Source organism: Protopterus annectens, chromosome 7.part0, assembly GCF_019279795.1.
Source record: "Protopterus annectens isolate FY-2018-M chromosome 7.part0, PAN1.0, whole genome shotgun sequence".
In the NCBI taxonomy this organism is placed as follows: Eukaryota; Metazoa; Chordata; order Ceratodontiformes; family Protopteridae; genus Protopterus; species Protopterus annectens.
In genome coordinates this window covers 660,038,172-660,059,520 of record NC_056739.1, presented here as the reverse complement: position 1 = coordinate 660,059,520, position 21,349 = coordinate 660,038,172, and the positions used below count along the sequence as shown (strand labels likewise).

General features: G+C 39.4%; 1 protein-coding gene across 1 annotated transcript in view; it reads left to right on the top strand.

The window, feature by feature from the left end:
• The window catches only part of LINGO1 (leucine rich repeat and Ig domain containing 1), a 1,562,525-nt gene that overhangs the window by 1,419,421 nt on the left and 121,755 nt on the right, over positions 1–21,349 (top strand). Inside the window, exon 3 of the mRNA XM_044077220.1 lies at positions 12,961–13,041. The gene's annotated coding sequence lies outside the window, so the exon portion shown is untranslated. The remainder of the gene's footprint in view (positions 1–12,960; positions 13,042–21,349) is intronic.

Here is a 21,349-nt window from a genome sequence, read left to right as displayed (position 1 = left end):
ACCAAATAAATATGCAAGTACACTCAGAACTTAAATATGTCTCACAAAGATCAGCCACAATGAAATGTTTAAATGTATTTAATAATAAATAATAAAAGACCAAGACAATGCTAAATATATATATATGTACAGTTATATCAGAGTTGAAAATTGCAGGAAATATTTAAAACAACATTGCAGGACAATCTCAAATAAAGATAGAAAATATCTAAACTAAGCTTTACTATTCAGAGTAAGCAAGACAGATGTGATAATTTGCTCCTCTAGGTGATGTTGTCAGGTCAAGGACAAATACAGAATACTCAGTCTCTCCCTCAGAGAATTCTTAAATTAATATCTCAAATATTACGTCTGGGATAGCTTGCAGAATTACATCATTTTGAGTCATCTGACCCTATCCCAGGTAAAACCCCCCTTGATGCAACTGGTAGCATTTAGCATCTACGTATGAAAATACATAGACAGGGCTTTTCTTAGATCTAAGGCAGATCCTGGAAGTCATAAAATAATAAAAACACTTCCAAGATAATGCAGTGAACCTCTAGTTCTAGACATTGCGTCTGTTACTGTACTGAAACTGAAAGATAACATCCTTTTATTATGTGCCCATAAAGTAATTTAATTTTAGTTGTTTTTCTGAAGTTAACCTCTGGTGTTCCAGTTTCCATTTTTAAAATATATACATCTAAACTGTTGCAATAGTGCAGGTACATTTTTGTTCTAATCCAGTAGGGTACACTGTGGTTACATTTTAAGCTCAATATTTTACAAACCCTTTTCAAAACACACTTCTGTACCAGCAGTTTGATATATACATAACATACCATTCTAATACATTTGTAACACAAGCATATGAATCACATTGATATCCACAAATGACATAGAATCATTTACAAAATTCCAGCTGGGCTGGCAATATCTCCTTTTGAGACATTTCTCAACCTCTCGAAGACTCAAGCTAGTTTTTCAACTGACCATTAAGAAACATTGCTTGAGAGGGATGGGCCTATCTCGGAATACATTACCGCATTCCCTGACTTGAAATTCCAGCTGCCTTGGCATTGCTGACCCCAGTACAGTGCTGCACTGTCCTATCTTATGCCTGCAGTCCTAGGCTCCACCATAGTAATTTGGGAGTGGCTGGCTCCCTGTAGCCATAGATCCCCCTCACACTCCTCCTGCTGTGTGCTGCAAATACTTAGCACCAGGGCCTCCCTAACCTGGTAAGGTTTCATCATGTTCACATTGTGCAGTTTGTGCCTCTGCCTCCTACCTAGCAGTTCTACCATGTAGTTAGCATCACTGACCTTCCTTACCATTTTGAAGGGTCCTTCCCAGGCTGACTGCAGCTTGTTGTGTCTGACAGGAATGAGAACCATTGCCTGCTGCCCTACAACATACTCTTTAGCTTGAGCATTCATGTCATACCAGACCTTTTTTCAGGTGTTAGGCTTCTGCCAGGTTCTCCTGGACCAAGCCCATGAGTTCACTGAGCCTTATCCTGAGATTTAGGACATATGTCACAACAGACTCCTTTTAAGATTAACACTCACCCTCCCACTCATCATGAATTAAATTTAGAGGTCCCCTCACCCTATGCCCATACAGCAACTCAAAGGTTGGAAAACCTGTGGATTCCTGGGGCACCTCCCTGTAAACAAACAACAGATGTGGCAAATATTTGTCCCACTCCCTCTTAAACTGGTCTGCAACTGCCCATGTCATGGCTTTCAGTGTAGAGTTTAACCTCTCAACCAGACCATTAGTCTGGGGATGGTAGAGGTGGTCTTTAGGTTCTTCACCCCATAATACTTCCACAAACAAGCCAGCAGGTCTGGCATGAAATTGGCACCTCTGTCAGTCAGAATTTCTTTTGGGAAACCTACCCTGCTGAAAATCTCTAACAAAGCATTTGCCACCTTTTCTGCCCCTGTGGAGGACAGAACCACCATCTCAGGGTATCTGGTATCATAATCTACTACCACTAGGATATGCTTCTTCCCTATGGAACTTGAGGTACTCAGAGGTACCACAATATCCATAGCTATGCTCTGAAATGGCTCCTTAATCAAAGGCAAAGGCATCAAAGGAGATTCAACTTGTCTCCTGCCTTGCCTACCTTTTGGCACTGCTCACATGTCCTGCTGTACCCTGCTACATCTCTGGAAATCCCAGGCCAATAAAAGTTCTGAATAATACGTCTCTTTGTACGCTTTATTCCCATATGACCTGCAAAAGGAATTTCATGGGCTATGACTAGAAGTGTCAGATGACAGGCTCTGTGAACTACCAACTGCTGTATTCTCTCACCCTCTATCCCTCCCTCAGGCATGCATTCTCTATACATTAATTCATTGTCCCAGTATACAGATTCCCCATTTCCTTGAGAATCAGGTGCCTCACTAGCTACCTCCCTCAGGCCTTCTAATATAGGATCCGAGAGCTGAGCCTGGCTCATCTCTCTCTCTTGGTAACTCTTCCCAGCTCTCCTTCCACAGGATGTCTGTATCCTCTAACACTAGTGCTTCACTGTCAGCCTGAGTACTACTACTCAGCTCTGCCCTTGCAGTCACTCTGTCCAAGGGAACATCAGTACCCACAAGCAGCTGTGGCTCACCTTCAGTCTCACTGCTACAGGATAGCTCCCTCCCTGAAGCAACCACCTCACCAGTTCTGGCTTCAAGTGTTCAGTCTGTCTGTGACCCATCCAGGCAACCAGACCCACATGCTTGTCTCCAAGCCTGACTGTGTGCAACTGCATGGCCACAAGGTACTGCATTATCAAAATCATTCCCTATCAGGACATCTACAGAGATATCCTCAAACCCACCTGCTTGTTTGCTTCCTTTTCCACCCTCCCAGTCAAGGTGAACCCTAGACAAAGGTATTTGGAAAGGGGTCCCTCTTAAAGCTCTGACTGGAATAGACTGCCCAAGCAAGTAATACCCCTCTTTAACCATTGCAAGTTTCACAATGGTTAGGTCAAAAACAAAGTAAACAAATGTAAAATAAATAAATAAATGTAAAATAAAAGGTCAGAGGCTGTATCTCTCTTGGCAGTGGCCTGTTTTCCATCTACCAAGATTGTATATAAACTCTGCTGGTAGTTTGGTACCCTTGTTGTCTCTAGAAAACTTACCACTGGCATTCTGTTACTCCCAATTACTGGCTTCCCCACCTTGCCTCCATGGACATCTACATGCTACTTGGCCCAACTGGTTACATTTAAAACATTTACCCCTTGATCTTGGCCTTGTACCTGAACTAATCACTTCTCCTGTTACTGGATGACTGTGCTGGGGCAGTTTAGGCTGCCCACCATGGATTCCCTTATATCCATGTGTAAACCTGGGCATCCCTTTCCTGTGCATCTATGCCCTGCTTGCTAGGTATAGGTCTCCTTTTTTCCCCAACTCATCTGCAGAGTTGCATTCCCTGTCTGCCAAACAGATTCTCATGTCCTTAGTCAAAGTGATAAGGCTTGTTCCCTCACCAAAAGGTCTGCCAGATTTTCAAAAGTGGTGGCTTGACACCCACTCACCCACCTGAGAAAATAAGTGCTTAGTTCAGCAATATAATCACATACATTTCTCTAAGCTTCAGGTGTTAACTTAAAACATTGTAATAAACAGTGCTTAACTTGATCATAATCTAAACAATCAGTATCAGACAATCAAGAGATAACAGTTACAGCTTTACCATGGAGTAAGTGGGTAAGGTACTCTACCCAGAGCCCTCAGTCAACATTATACTGTTTGCATACTCTTTCAAATATATGAATAAAGCTATCAAAAGTATCACCTTCTTGGTACTGGGAAGACATTTTCTGACCTTTATTGTTTCTGGAGTACAGTTACTCCCTTCTTTATTACCTTCATGACCCTGGAAAGAGTCAGCATTTCCATTTCATGTTGCCTCTGCCACTCATTTTCTTCGGTTTACAGGCATCAGACTGTATTCTTCTTCAGCCTCCAAATGCTGAAATTGCTCTGCTAATTCTAATTCCAACTGTTTGGCCTCCAGTTCAAATCTCTTTAACTCCAGAAGAATTTTTAAGTCCTCTGTGGAAAAGTTGAACTGTCCTGTTTCTGTGAGCTGCAAGTCACCAGCAACAGACTGGTTATGCTCCTGGTTGTTGGTCTGTGCTGTAGCTGTGATTAAGGCTGCAATAATTTCCCCTTTAGTCAGGTTAGCATGCCCCAGTCCTTTAGCTTGGCACATCTCAGCCAAATAGTTCCTTGTCAGCTTGCCATAATCCTCTGCTGACATCCTTGCCTGCTCTCCCTGACTAACCAAGCTAACAAAAAGTAAATACATAAAACTATTGTGATATGAAACTCTGAAAGTCTTTTTTGTAGCTGCTTGAGTGTACAAACACCTTCTTTAGTGACCACTGCTTACAGGCTACAGGAATTCAATATCCACAACACTGCTCAACAACATGTGAGCATGTGATGATCCCTCCACTGCCAACTAATTAATAAGTGATGCCCACCACTGCTGCCAATATGTGATTGGCACCGCTATGTGTTGTGCCAACATTGGGCCAGTAACCAAGGAGCCTGAAATCTCACCACTGATACTGGAGAGGGACATGCACTTGGAATACAAATGGGTACACTCAGTATTTCCAGATGTAGACTTCTCTGCATCAAGTACAATTTCCCTTAAGAGCACACAGGGAATACACTCACACAGGGAACACACTCAACCCTGTGTCTGGATGTCACTATATCTGTCTCACTCCAGGCCCTCAATAATTCTGCCCACTGGTAAAGCTTTTGGGTTAGGTCCACAGCTGAGTGTTCAAGGAAAGTCCTCCAGCACCCTCTCTGTAAACCCAGTGCATCATGTCCCTGCTCCAAGTAGCTGACACACATACTCTTTAAGATTTAATTTCCACACACACACACACACACACACACACACACACACACACACACACACACACACACACACACACACACACACACACACACACACACACACACACACACACACACACACACACACACTTGGGAAAGGCTGGTACAGGTTTACTAACTATGCCCCTTCTGCCTAGACTATAAGGCAGATTCAGTGCCACCAGACACTCTACAATCAGCTACTCTTAGACCCTTAACAAAGGGTGTCCAATTATACTGTGCAACATTAATATTAATACAAATGGTAGTAGTTCACCAAGATGGGTAGACCTTCTGGAGTGGCCTGCACAGTGTCACCAAACAAATATAAGTACACTCAAAGTTTAGATACTCTCTACAAGAGCAGACACAGTAAAAGTTTTAAATATATTTAACAATAAATAATAAAAGTACATGAAAATACTGAATATATATTCACTGTAAACCACAGAGTTCAATTCACAGGAAATATTGAAAAAAACATTGAAGGACAGACTCAGGCAAATAAAGAAAAACACTATCTAAACTAAGCTTCACTATATTCCCGATGGAATCTAAAATACATTTACTGTTCCCTAGTAAAGTTACTTACTTGGGCAAGGCAAGATGAAATATGTGATCAGTCTTTCTAATCAGGCCCCAAACAGAATACTCTATATTCTGAGATTACTCCCTGTAAAAGTAATATCCAAGATGACTTGCAGAATGACCTCATCTGGTCACATGACTCTAGATTCCCATAATATCTAATTTTGAAGTTTAGCTTTACAGAAAGGCTCACCCAGACTCTGCTACACTTTGCTGTGAAGGAAAGGTTAGTTTGCTTTTTATTTGTTGCATTTTGTATTACTTTATTGCCTTTTTATATTTTGAATACTGTGATTTGTTTTCTTTATCTTGTGTTTTACTTGTATTTTAACTGCATATTAAAACTTCAAGAGACCACAGCTCTGTCTCTTGTGAGTCAGACAGAAATTTTTCCCCACCCTTCCACTTGTGTACTGTTGTGTTCGTAAATACCACTGTCTTTCTAGTTGCCTGCCTCTTATGTTAATTTGACCATGTATCTCATTTCCTCTCTGCTTTCACTGGCTTGTGTAAGCACAAAATTATCCTTTTGTGTAATCACTCCCCTTCAACTATTTAAATTTATTGGCGATCACTGTATTCCATAGTACCAGAATACAAAAGTGACCACCTCATTTCAATCTATCTTGCTGTCTTAAAAATAGTGACTCTCCACTAAAACTTAACTTTTTAGACAGGTATAACTTAAGTTACCTACTTTCACATCTAACTTGTCTAGTGCACACTGCAGTGTTTAGGATAAACCGTTTTTTTCATCTTACATTTAAGCATCCCGGTGACCAGCACTTGCTCTAATACCTGCTGGAAAGCACTAGAAAGCCTTAAACTGATACAAGCAATGAACTCTCCATGTTAATAAGGAGAAATTAATTGTGGGCACTAAACAGCCTATAATTGCAAAGTATCTTGCTAAGGTAAGGGAAAACAGCTCATGTACTTTACAAAAAAAGCACCAAACCAGGCATGTCCAAGGGTCAGCTTCCGGTGATTTCTCCTGTCCACCTGGTGAATATGTGCATACTGAGTCAATGCAACAATTGTCTCATGTACACAGACAACTTTCTCCTCCTCCCACCCAACACTATGACCTGTGAGATATGCACTTACATAGCCAAACTGGAAGCAAAGCTCTCTCCACCCAGGATTGTGCTAGATAGTCAAGAAGAGAAGGTTAACACCCACACTACACCTCAAGCAACACATAGCCCTTCTAAACCCACACCACCAACACCCAGACATATGCGGAGGCCCTTAACTGTAACCTGCCCAAGCAACAAGGACCTCTGAAGCTGAAACGCAAACAAACACCAATTACAAAGTGTCACATAGCTCACAACACCAGTGTGCCACCCAGCAACAGCCCTTAAGGCAAGACAACGTACCTAAAACTTTAGTCATAGGTGACTCTATAGTCAGGCACACTGATGTCCCACTCACAAGGCTGAACAAGGAGAAAATTACAGTCAGTTGCCTGTCGGGTGCCAGGATCCACCACATAACGCATGCACTCAAGTCACTCCACAACAAGTACAAATATGACTCTGTCATTGTCCATGTTGGAGTGAATGACTTGAGACATACCTCCCTGGAGTACATGAAAAGAGACACGGAAGAGCTCTCAGATCATGTGGCCCAAGCAAGTATGACCCTAGCCCTGAGTAACATCCTGCCTTCACCCAGAATGATACCACAATATAAGGACAAAATGATTGACTTCAACAATTGGCTAAGCTTCTGGTGTCATTCAAAGTGGATCCAGTATCTATCTGCCTGGGATGACATGATCGGCAGACCACGATGCTTTGCTAGAGATTGTCTGCACCTGTCACCCCTGGGATTCAGGTTAATGGCTAAGGCTCTTGTCACCCCTATAGTGCCTTTTTTAGGCAAAGTTCAAAGGACAAAACCACCACCGTAACAGGTACAAGCATGCAAAATCATAAGGTAATGCTACTCAATGCTAGAAGTCTAAACCTCAAAATGCACTCTCTCGAGGCACTCCTAAATATTGAGAACATCGATATCTGTGCAGTAACTGAGACCTGGTTCAAGGATCCAAAGATCATCCCTGCAATACCAGGCTACAGCTCTTACCATACTTTTCGGCCACCAAACCAGGACCAAAACACTAAAGTTGGAGGAGTGTCCATATTCACCAAGGATATTCATACCACCAGGCTAGTTGCCCAACACAATGCGTCTGAAATTCTCCAGGTGCAACTAACACTAGATAAGACTACAATCCAAATTGTAGCTTGCTACAGATCCCCCACCATGCCTCAAGATTCTCACTACACTGTTCTAAACATACTGGAAAATATTAAGATACAACCAAACACCATAATACTGGGTGATTTCAACTACCCTGCCATTAACTGGAAAAACTACTCATGTACCAACACCTTTGCTCAATGGTTCTTGGAATTCAAAAATTCCAATGCCCTGGATCAACTAATCCATAGTCCCACCAGGGGCTCCAATATTCTAGACCTGGTCATTACCAACATGGGAAATCGATGCTCCACACCTATGGTCACCCCCTCATTGGTCAGGTCTGACCATAAGCCAATCACCTTCAACATCCACATCCCACCCTCCGCCCCTCAGTAAGGAAACCTCCATAAAAAACTTCTCCAAGGCCAACTTCATGCTACTCAAGTCATAAGTGACAAACTTTATGACATCCATGCAGACAGGAACTGAAAGTTCAACTGCTGACTCTTACACTAAGGCACTGTACATGCACATCCACTCATGCATGAATCATGCCATACCAAATAGAACCAAGATGCTCTCCTCCAAAAAAAGGAAGCCAATATGGTGGTCTCCTGCCATAAACAAACTTTACAACAAAAGGAAGAAACTGTTGCAGAAGAGAGGAAAATCCCAGGATGCAAAAAACTCCCTTATCAGCCTCAGTAAAAAGCTGAGATCCCTCATAAAATCCTCCAAAGCTAGTTACAAAAATAAAATTGCCAAAAATTCCAAAGACAACCACAAGGCATTCTATAAGTATATCAAGAATCTAAATGGCAATGCTCAGATCTGCTCTGAGCTACAACAGAATGGCATTAACTATACTGATCCCAAGGTTATTCCCATATCCTGGCAGATCAATTCAGTGCCAACTTCACCTCCCTCTCATCCACAAAATGGTCCATCTCAATACCGGAAGATTTCCAAATTCTGGTAATAACGGCCACATAGGTAAAAAATGCACTCTCCAAAGCTAGGAATACAGCATCCATGGGACCAGATGACATCCCAAGCTGTGTACTACATGAACTACAAAATGAACTGGCACCTCACCTAAGTGTCATGTTTAATCATAGCCTCACCTCAGGCTTTGTGCCCACTGAATGGGGCACATCTACAGTTATCCCACTCCACAAGGGGGGCTCCAACTTGGATCCCGAGAACTACCACTCCATCAGTCTTCCAAGCCTGATCCTCAAGGCCACGGAATGTATTATCATGGAACTTATAAACAAAGACACTGGCAACCTTCAAACACTGGACCCCTCCCAGTTTGGGTTTGTGAAGGGCCGATCTTGTCTCCTGAACCTGATTGACTTTTTTGAATCATTCTCCAGAGCCGTGGATGAGGGTAAGGTGGCCACACAGCCTATTTGAACCTTGCTAAGGCCTTTGACACCATCCCCCACTCTGGAATCATAGATAGACTTACTAAGCTGGGCATTGATCCCTACGTCACTCGATGGGTTGCCAACTGGCTTACTGACAGAACCAACACTGTAAAAGTAGCTGACTCCAAATCCAGCTCCAGACAAGTGACAAGTGGAGTACCTCAGGGTTCAGTCCTGGGACCGTTCTGGCTAACAAAGTTTGCAGATGACTGCAAACTGGGAGCCATTATTGAATCCCCAAATTATGTGGATACTCCACAGAAGGGCCTTACAGAAACAGATGCTTGGTGCCAGAGCTATGGACCCAAGTTCAATGCCAAGAAATATATAGTTATCCCCTTTGGGAAAAAACATGTACCCATGAATTACCACATAGGTGGCAGTACACTAAACACCGAAAGTGTGGTAAGAGACTTAGGGACACAGGTGGACAGTGGTTTCACCTTCGATGACCACATTGCCACAACAGTCGGGAAATCCGTCTTTGTGGCACACCTCATCACTAAAGGCTTTCCATCCAGAAAAAAGGAGATCATTGTCCCACTGTACTCATGCCTCTTTAGACCTATTATAGAATACAATGCCCTATTTGGTATGTACCTCTCAAGACATCTGCAACAACTGGAAAGGTCGTATAAATACCTAACTAAAAGAATCACAGGCCTAAAGCAGATGTCCTATGCTGACCACCTTAAAAAACTCCAGCTATACTCTGCCGCATATCGTCTACTCAAAGGCGATCTCGGCTTAACATGCAAGGCCATGTTAAACCCAGAGCTGTTGGACATGCTACACTTAAAGAAATCCCAATCCCTCAGAGCCACACATTACAGGGATCTAAACCTTGTCATCACAATAAACAAAACATGCTGGAGGGATAGGTTCCTGACCCAGAAACTCCCCAGACTCTGGAATAGACTGCCCATACATGTCAAGCAGAGTGCCTCTTTGGCCCTCTTCAAAAGGAACCTTAACGATTGGATGGGAGAAAGGAAATTCACCCCTGGGATCATGTCAGTCACCCTGCTAGACAGGGGAACAGGGAAGTAAATAGTATGGGAAGAAATAGCCAGGGAATTGTTATGGCTAGGCTTGTATAGGCCCTAGGGCCATTAGCATAATACCAACCTATGAACCTATGAACCTATGGGACAGGACTTCAGCAGACTGCACAATGCACATTTAAAGCTTTTATGGCAATGCCTAGGAGCTAGAAATGTTTACAACACTTCTCCCCTTCTTTACAAAAGCTAACTGATAATGACTGCTTCCAGACCTACCGGCTCTGGGCCTACTCAGCACTGTGGGGTGATGCTTAATGATTTTACAGCTCATTTACATGTCCCTTATTTTTCTTAAAATAAGTCAACTGGGTAACCATTGCTGTGCCAGTGTCCTGTTTTGAAGAATATACATTTCAGTTATCATAATACATGTACATTTCTATTCATTTTAGCAAGGTGCACTGTTGATACATTTTAACACAATTAACACAAGAAGAGCTCATAAATACATTTTCAGCACAAGCATCTGTACAGATCAGGTTGATATACTAATCACATACAATTATTTATAAAATTCCAGCTAGCTGTGCTGGCACAAGTCTTACATATTCTGCCCTACTTCTCCATGGCATGACAGGCAGTATCTCCTATTGTCACACTCAGCTACAAATATTTGATCATAACAACATTGCCTTAGATAACACTGGCAGTTTCAAATACCTGAGTCTATGGCTGGACCAGTTTGTCAGCTTCACTGCTCATCTTGGCAAAAACAGAAATAAAATGTTAACTCAGTGCTATTCTAGGCCAACAGACTGTCCCCATTTCTATCCAAAGCATCCAGATCAGCCAGAGATAAAGGTATCATCCTCCTTTGTCAATTGGAGTATGACCTCCTCTTGGTAGTATCTGCTTCAAAGACAATTGGCACATACATAGCAATCAGTCACCAATAAAACCTATCCCCTTAGCATGAACACAACTGCAAAACCATAGAAAAAGCAGAATGACTCCCAGTCAGGCAAAGAATTAATTGCCTATTAGGCTTCCAAGTATCCAAACCTATATACAGCAAAACATTGTCCTGCTTAGTAGCTATGCTAATATGTCAACCCCTACAACTGCTGAAATCATGAACATTCAGCCCCAAAAGCAATCTTCATTGCACAGATCACTGATCCCCCATTCTCACGCCCAAACTGTGGGAATCTTTTCCCTCCTATTTCAAATATATATCATTATACCCAGTGTTCTAGACAGAAGTAAAAACGTATCTTCTGGAGCTTGCCGTTACCTCAGCACACTATATTTTATCACTGTCTAATAACTGTCTTACTCTGTATGTTCCTGTATTGTATATCACACTTATCTTAAGATTTGAATCTATATAGTGTATATGACTTCTCCATAATGCATTAGTTAATTACAACTTCATCCAGCAGTATAATGTAAAAAAATGTCATACAGGATGCTTACCTGTACTTAGCTTAATGTTGCATTACTCTAACCTTGTACAATTGTATTGCTCTGACACTCTACCTGTAGAAGTTAATTTTATTGTTGCACTTTTGCCTGAGCTGAGCCTGAAATCGATGATTTGCAATCAGTGCTCTACTCTAGTTAAAAATTCAAATACATAAATAAATAAATAAAACGGGTGCGACTTAAATAAGTAGATAATTTCCTGTACCAGTGTTCATACAAGAGAAGAGACGAATAAATCAAAATATTAAATTGTCTGGGTATTTGCTGGAACCCTTGCTCTCTGACCAAATTTCTGTGAATGGGGTCCTTTTTAAATTAACATAAGGGAGGAAATTATTTAAATGAGTGTGATAGTGAGCACCTTTCTGTGTGATGAGTCACGAAAATCTGCATGCAATGACTTAATATAGTAAGATACTCAGCTTGCTGGTTGAATGCATGGACACCACATAATACTTTCCTTTCTTTGTGGCAGTTTGTTGTCCACATGCATGACTGATTTCAGTAGGAGGGAAGGTTAGTACTGTAGCTTCACGTGTAAATGTTCAGGAGTCACTGTTACAACTAGCAATTATGGAAAGTAACACCAGGTTTCAGGCAATTGTTCCGCAAGAAACATGGCCAGAAAAAGTTTTATTTTCACATCAGAATCTTCTTCCCTACCTAGCACTTCTCTTTTTCAGTCACATGTAATTTTAAGTATGGAATGAAGGATACATACTATTATTACTGCATTTGATAGATAGGTATATAACAAGCATACATCACCCCAGACAGTTATCTTCTTTTAAGACTCACTTGTATCTTTTCAGATTAACTTCTGTTTGTAACTGGAATATTTGTTGGCTTTATGAGGGACAAAATGTTGCACGTTAAAAATGAATATATATATCATGCTAAATGCGGTACTTATATGGCTATGCAGATGGGAAGAAAAATTAGATAAAAATAGGTTGCCTATATTTGTATTAGGATTGGTTAAGAAATTATTTTTGATATATGTGTCTCACATACAGACTATTGAAATGCTCTTAGTAAGAGTTCTTTACAAGCATCCAGAAAAGTATGAACCTTAAAAAATGTATTACTTTACTTTCTGTTGCTGGATGACAGGCAGAATATGAAAAGATTGCTTGCTAAGTTGGCATGCATTTTTGCACATAATACACAGAGGACAAAGCTATATATTATGCTGGTTTATTAGCTGAAAATGATTATAAATATGTCACTTTCCTGCTTTTTGAAGATGCTGTGCTAAAATGAATGTATAAAGTATCGAATAGATGGAATTTATGGAATAATTATGAATGTTTTTATTTATCTGCTAATCAGGTAACTGGACAGATTCAATATGGACACTTTTCAGCTATGACCTGAGAAGAAAATAAAAAAGAGCGATACACTGAATTTAAGGTAAAGTCTTATCTTATACTGTTTTGCTGAGATATGATACTCTCTTTAACAGTAGCATGTATGTAAGTATATATATATATATATATATATATATATATATATATATATATATATACATATGGTATGTATATACACACACACACATATATAGTTCTAAAAGATGTTTGCAATACGCTCATTATCGAGGTATCATGATGCAAGATGTGTAAACTGTTCCAGAAGAGTTAGAAATTCTTCACTATACTGTCTCAAAAATGCATGATGTACAGATATCTAATAATCCAGTCAAGTTTGTAGGTCAGTAGCTAAAGACTCATATATATATGTGCTACTATTCCTAAGCAGCATCTATTATAACTTGAAGATTAGTAATATTCTGAAATATTTGGTTCACTATGAGAAAAGTATTTCTTATTTAGCTCAGGAGTTCAGCTACCAAAGAAGTAGAGAACCAAGAAAACAAGCCCCAGAACAATAAGCATCTTTCTGGATTGTTCCTGCGGGCATCTGGGGTTAAGAGGTTTTGTTTTTTTTTCATATGTATTCATGTCATTCTATCAGGAGCAAGCCTCTGACATTATTAAATATTGTTAAATGGACTATATCACCTGAGGAATGGATTGCAAGAGACAACCATGCTGATTTTGATAAGTACTTGTGACAACTCGGATGTAGGTTACAGTATCATAAAGAAAGCTAGGATAATTCTCAAGTAAAAAAGTAGAAGGAATCCCAGAAGACAAAGCTGTAGCACAATTCTTTTAATAAAAACAAACCTTGACAACAAATGGTGAGCGCTTGTGCACCGAAGTGCTTCTTCAGACAAATAGCATCACAGCAAAACACATTTATATAGTAAAACAGCAGTCATCAATTATTAAAATGAGCAATTATCACTTAACTAAATCCCTTGATTTTAGAATGGGTCTTAAAGAAACCCTGTCATTGAGGCCAGGTTTCCTTTCAGCACCAAACCTCAAAATCCACTGAAGTTCTCTCTGTTCAGTATAATTCTTTAAATCACCACCTCTGGGATTGTTAAACACTACCTCAATTACTTTAAAAACAAAACTGTTACAAGTCTGATTCTAACACGTTTAGCTAAAGCATTTGTAGTATCACACTTTTTAATGGCATAAAGGTGCTCACAAATCCTCTCAAAGAGCATTCTATAGTTTTCCTTATATAGTATATGTTACAATCTTTGTAGGTAGCTAAATAAACCAGGTTTTTAGTCTTACAATTAGCATTAACTTTAAAAAAATAAAGTTTGTCCAGAGACAAGATGTATAAATTTATTAGTACCATCTATATGAACATAATATCTACAGCTGCCACAGGGACGAGTCCCTGTAAAAACTCATTGTAACTGTCTCTAGTTAGAATCGGACTTGCAACATAATTTTGTTTTTAAAGTACTTGAGGTAGTGTTTAACAATCCCGTAGGTGGTGATTTAAAGAATTATACTGAACAGAGAGAACTTCAGTGGATTTTGAGGTTTGGTGCTGAAAGGAAACCTGGCCTCAATGACAGGGTTTCTTTAAGACCCATTCTAAAATCAAGGGATTTAGTTAAGTGATAACTGCTCATTTTAATAATTGATGACTGCTGTTTTACTATATAAATGTGTTTTGCTGTGATGCTATTTGTCTGAAGAAGCACTTCGGTGCACAAGCGCTCACCATTTGTTGTCAAGGTTTGTTTTTATTAAAAGAATTGTGCTACAGCTTTGTCTTCTGGGATTCCTTCTACTTTTTTACTTGAGAATTTTGCTGTTTTTTGGTCTCCCAGTCTAGCCTTTTGGAGGTATATTGAACTTTGTGTAAAGCTAGGATAATATTGAGATATGCATGTATGAAGCTCAAAGGGTATGTATTGTTTATACATTACCTGAATGTCCTGGGATTAGAAGGCCTGAGTCCAACAGGTAATCACATTACAGATCCTGATGAATTTCACATAGGAAAGGTACAAATGCTCACCTGTATTCTTTATTTTCTGTATTTTTCTTTTCAGTTTGAATTTTCCATCTTAAAATGCATTTTAATATAAAACAGTTCTTCTGCCATTACATAAGAATTACAAATGTGGAATTTTGGTGTGAACTACTAACATAGTCATTTTGGTAACCCCTCTTTCAATTGAGTGCACCATTCTTCAGTTCTGTTTGGAAATGTCTTTTGCAGTGATTTGTAAAAATTGCTTTGGATGTGAGGAGTAAATGACTTGAGATATACCTGCATGGAATATATAAAAAGAGACATGATGGAGCTGTTGGACGATGTGTCTGAGGCAGGTATGAACCTCTCCTTGAGTAGTATTCTACCAATGCCAAGAATGACACCATGAAAAGATAACTGACTTCAACGGTTGGCTTAGCTTTGAGTTTCATTCTATGATGATACAGTATATATTTGGGAAGAGATGCTAGGCAATCCTAACTGCTTTGTCAGGGATGGTCTGCACCTATCCCCCCAAGTTTCTGTATATTGGCTAAAACCTTGTCTACCCCAATTGTACCTTTCTAGGTAAAGTCAATATTCTAAAACTTCCAACATAACTAAACAGAATCAGCAGTACATTAAGGCATTGCTTTACAATGATACAAATGCTAGCAAAACATCTATACCCTACAAGCTTTACTTCCTTTGAAAAATGTAGACCTATGCATCGTTAGAGAAACCTGGTTCAAAACCAGTGATAGAACTCCATCAGTGGAGGGTGTCAATGCCTATCACTTTTACAGGCCCACCACATTACAAGTTGGCTCTAAAGTCAGAAAACAACAACAACAAAATTCGCCTCCACATTCATTACACAAGATAATAACTTGGAACTCCACTGTACCCCACTTACTCTAAAAAAAACTTTTATCACATCACAGCTAACTACAGGATACCCCTCTAAATTCCCTAGGGTATGTAAAAGATATAAGTATTTCCTTGCTGAATACAAAATTGTCTCACAAACAGAACACAGGAAGTAAGAATGTGTGATGGTACCTCCTCCAAAAGACCTATCACTAGTGGGATGCCCCAGAGTTCAGTCTTTGTGCCACTTCTCTTTGGCATTTACTTCTCAGAGGTCAAAGCTAATGTTGTTAAGGAATTGTGGCTGACAAAAGCCTGCAGATGACTGCAAACTTGTTACCATCATTAACTACCCAGAAGAAACCATGATTCTTGAAGAAGAACTCTTGAAAACATATTGGTGATGCTAAAACAATAGACTGAAACTAAAGGCCAAGAAATTCACAATTGTATTCTTTGACAGGTATGATTCCATTTGTAATAACCACATTGATAATACCTTTCTAAAAACTGATCTCATAGTTAGAGATGCGGGAACCTGTGATGACAATCAACTGCCCTTTAATCACCATGTATCCACTATCGTAAGGAAGCCCTTTTTATTGCACAGATTATATTGAAAGGCATAACATCCATATCTGGGGGCATTATTGTTCATCTGTACTCAGCACTCATTAGGCCAATCATAGATTATAATTCCACCTTCAGTGTGTATCTGTTGAAACAAATCCTATTCTATCAGACCTATTACACATTTGGAAGTCCAATTATATCAGAAACACCTGCTCAAGGGGCCGCAATTTATTTTGCAAGATTCAAGGACATGCTATAGGAAAAGGTATGTGTCACAGAGAATACCACTTCTATGGATCTGGCAGAGCACTTCTCTTACTCTGTTAAAATAAACAGTGTACTAATGGGTGGGTAACAACAAATTTAGCAATAATGACCCATTATGGGTAGGGAAAAGACAGAACTACCCACCATATCCTATATGTGGATTGTCTTTAATGATTTATATTGCAATATTTAAGGGCTAATTATTACCATGGGAATGCAAAGCTAGGCTTCTTAAGATCCCATCAGATCAATAACCTGGTAGGCACCTATGAATCAGTGGACTTTCTGGTGAACAAGTATCTGCCAGTGACAAACGATATTTTGAACATTGTGCGGGAGAAGAAATATGTACCTGAATGTCAGATCTAGGTGACTTGCACATTCTTTTTCATATGCATGGAAAATCATTTTGGTGAACAGGTAACTAGCATTGTGATTAGCTAGTTTTCCTTGCCCAATTATAATTAGAATTAAATAGAATTAGAATATATTTGAAGACAAATATCTCACCTTTATGAATTTTGGCAGAAAATGAGATTTATTGGAGACCCCACTGATATCTGATTTTGCACCATTAGGTTTGAAGAAGTCGGTATACAGGGCTGTCTTGATATTATTGACAATAAATGCTTTCTAGAACTATATCACCAACATGCATAAAACAAGCTGAAGTATAATTATGTTTTAGTCTATTTTAGTTAATTTACAAATTTAGAATTGGATCTATGTTATGAGTAATGACAATTTTTGACTGGTTTCTGGTGGTCAGTATTTTGTGTATCTTTTAATTCTTTTCTTTCTTTATTTATTTATATATTTGTTAGTTATAATAATAATTCACCAAGTTTCTATGGGTTAATTTTCCTGGACAGTATTGCTTTCTGGAGGTTAGGATTGTTGATAGGCTCCCTATTGAAATGTCAGCACTTAAAATGCTGCATTCTGACATGCCAAAAAAAAAAGACTGAAATTCCATAATAAGAGTGAATCCCAAACATGGCTCTTCTCCTTTAAACTTTTCTTTGCAGTGGGACAAGGTCACCACACCCCCTGAACATATATATACCAACTCTGAAGTCACCATACCTTGTAGAAAAGAGAATATTTTGGAAATTGTTATCTTGGACTTGGGATAAGTAAATCTACTTTTTCAGATTTTTTTTTATTTGCTTAGCAGGATAGTGCTATATTCTGTTAATCTACTCTATCCATATGCATCACTGTGATTCTCTATCAGTACACCTCTTGCTAAACCTATTTTTGACCTTGCATGCCTAAACTTTGTTACCTTCTCTTTGCTTTTAGAATAGTGCATCTTATCTAGCTTGGACCCATTGCCTTTGTATTGATTTTATTGACTCCATGTAATGCATCAGGATACCAGGGGTTTTCTCTTTTCTTTCCTTTCAGAGCCTGTGGACATTACACCTGTCCCTGTCTCTTACATTGCAAACAGCATAGTAGAAGCTCTAGCACAAGGCACACGGAAAATTTACATGGAGATTTTTGTCATTATGTAATGTAAAAATGTTGTGGAAAGTGACTATGACTTTCTGCTCAAAGGACTAGTCCTTACACTCTAAGGACCACTTACCAAGTTGGTCACTGTCCTTTCTCATGCCAGTTAGATAATACTGTATATTCCTGTTACTTCATATCCCTAGTTTCTTGGTGTCTAATGGTGATGTCAGTAAATGAAAGAAAACATGTTCTATTTTGTGCTTTTTGCCAATTACTGATCACCAACTATAAAACTGATTGCTTTCTTTAATAATTGGCATGAAGGTGTGAAGCCTTATATGCTTAGCTTTGCTTCACTCCTCTACCCACAATTCCCACTCCACACCTTACTCTACCATTATATTTCCCATGTACAACTTTTACCCATTACACTTATTCCCTAAACATCCTCAAACAATTCTACTATTTTAACAACACTCCTCTTTCTATTGCATCTATTTGCCATCTTCCATCTGTCTTTTAGCATCATTTCCAACATCATTTCTCTCTCCCATAGTGCTTTGCACTATATCCACTCCTTATCAGAACCTTCTCCAAACCTTTAAGACTATTATTTTACATTTTAACATGTCCAAACAAAAGCAATCTCACCTCTCTGGCTTTGTCTCCAAACCGTCAAACCTGAGCTGACCTCTAATATACTGATTTCTAGTCCTGTCCATCCTCATCACACTCAGTGCAAATCTTAACATCATTAACTCTACCAAAAACAGCTCTGAATCCTGCCTTTTTGTCAATCCCACTGTCTCCAACCCATATAACATAGCTGGTCTCACTACCCTCTCGTAGACCTTCCCTTTTACTCTTACTGGTACCCGTCTGTCACAAATCACTCCTGACACTCTACTCCACTCACTCCACCCTGCCTGTTATCTCTTCTTCCCCTCTCTTCCACACTCACCATTACTCTGAACTGTTGATCCCAAGTATTTAAACTCATCCACCTTTGCCAACTCTACTCCCTGCATCTTCACCATTCCTCTATCCTCCATCTCATTCACACACATATATTCTGTCTTAGTCAGCAACTGTTGACCTTCATTCCTCTCATCTCTAGAGCATTGCTCCACCTCTCTAGGATCTTCTCAACCTGTTCCCTACTCTCACTACAGATCACAATGTCATCCGCAAACATCATAGTCCACGAGGACTCCTGTCTGATCTCATCTGTCAACTTGTCCATCACCACTGCAAATAAGAAAGGGCTCAGAACTGATCCTTGATGTAATACCACCACCACCTTAAACACATTTATCACTCCTAACACTGACCTTACCAGTGTCACACTACCCTTGTACATATCCTGTAGTCTTACATGCTTCTCTGCCACTCTCACCTTCCTCATACAATACCACAACTCCTGTCTAGGCATCCTGTCATATGTTTCTCTAAGTCCACAAAGACGCAATGCAACTCCTTCTGACATTCTCTATACTTCTCCATCAACACTCTCAGAGCAAACATTGCATCTGTAGTGCTCTTTCCCAGCATGAAACCATACTGCTGCCCACTAATCATCACCTCCCTTCTTAACCTAGCTTCCACTACTCTTTCCCATAACTTCAAGCTGTGACTGATTAGTTTTATCCCTCTGTAGTTACTACAGCTCTGCATACATACCCCCAATTAATAATACTGAAACACTAGAAGATATTCACTACTGGGCCTCCCCCAAAATCCCTCATGAAACCATAATGTAGGGTGATATTAATATAGATTGGAAAACTATACAATCTGAAAATCCAGCCAATAATATACATCTGTACAAGTTCATCCAATGTATAACCACACCAACTAGATAAAACAAAGCCACAGGAAGAAAATCAACCCTTGACTTGATCTTCAAATCCCATGTAACTCTGAAAGACAGCCTAAGTGATCACTTAGCAGTGTACACCATAACGTAGCAAAACAATTGCCCCAAAACATAACTATAGCCTTGTAAGAAAACCTGGTACATTGCTTGAGAACACTTGTATTAATACTCTACATCTCTTTAATTGGGAGTCACTAAAGACCCTTCCCATAGATCATGCTGTCTCTGAATTCAACAGAATATTTCCAGGTATTCTAAATACACAAGCCCCCCTCAGAATAAGCAAGAGTCAATGCCAAACCTGCCCCATGGGGCTATCCTTAGCAGCTAAACATCTCATGAAACAAAGAGACAAAACATGGAAGGTGTTCCAGTTTTCCATAACTCAGAAATATAACTAACCATGCTAAAACTAAACAAGCACAAGACAATCTCAGTCATGGGTATATACATCCCCGCAATTTATAATACAGAAACACTAGAGGATAGAAAATATTCACTGCTGGGCCTCCCCCAAAATCCCTCATGAAACCATAATATAGGGTGATATTAATATGGATTGGCAAACCAAACAATCTGAAAATCCAGCCAATAATATACATCTGTGCAAGTTCACCCAACTTATAACCACACCTACTAGATATAACAAAGCCACAGGCAGACAATCAACCCTAGATTGGATCCCAAAATACTCTCAAAATAAAATATTATCCCATGTAGCTGAAAGATACCCTAAGTGATCACTTACCAGTGTATCCCATAAAGTAGCAAAGCAACTGCCCCAAAACATAACTATAGCCTGGTAAGAAAATGTACTACTTTTCCTGAAAACACTTGTATTAATACACTGCATCTCTTTAACTAAGAGTCACTAAAGACTCTCCCCATAGATCATGTTGTCTATAAATTCATCAAAATATTTCCAGGTATTCTAAACACACAAGCCCCCCCCCCCTCAGAATAAAAAAGATTCAAAGCCAAATCTGCCCCATGAGGAATTCATAGCAACTAAACAACTCATGAAACAAAGAGACAAAACATGGAAGGTTTGGACAAAAAAATGAAACAGCTTCTAGTTTACTAGACATGTAAAAAAAAAAACTAACAAAATAACTTATCAACAATATTAAGAAAACTTATACACTTATATTCCAAAAATGTTCTGGGCCTCAGTCAATCAACTGCTAAAACCAAAAACACCGAAACATAATGATACCATAGCCAACCAATTCAATACCCACTTTATAAAGACAGTACAGTATTAACCAACTAGGTGACTAATCAAGCTCATGTGGTCCCTAATCAATCAATTAACCTCCT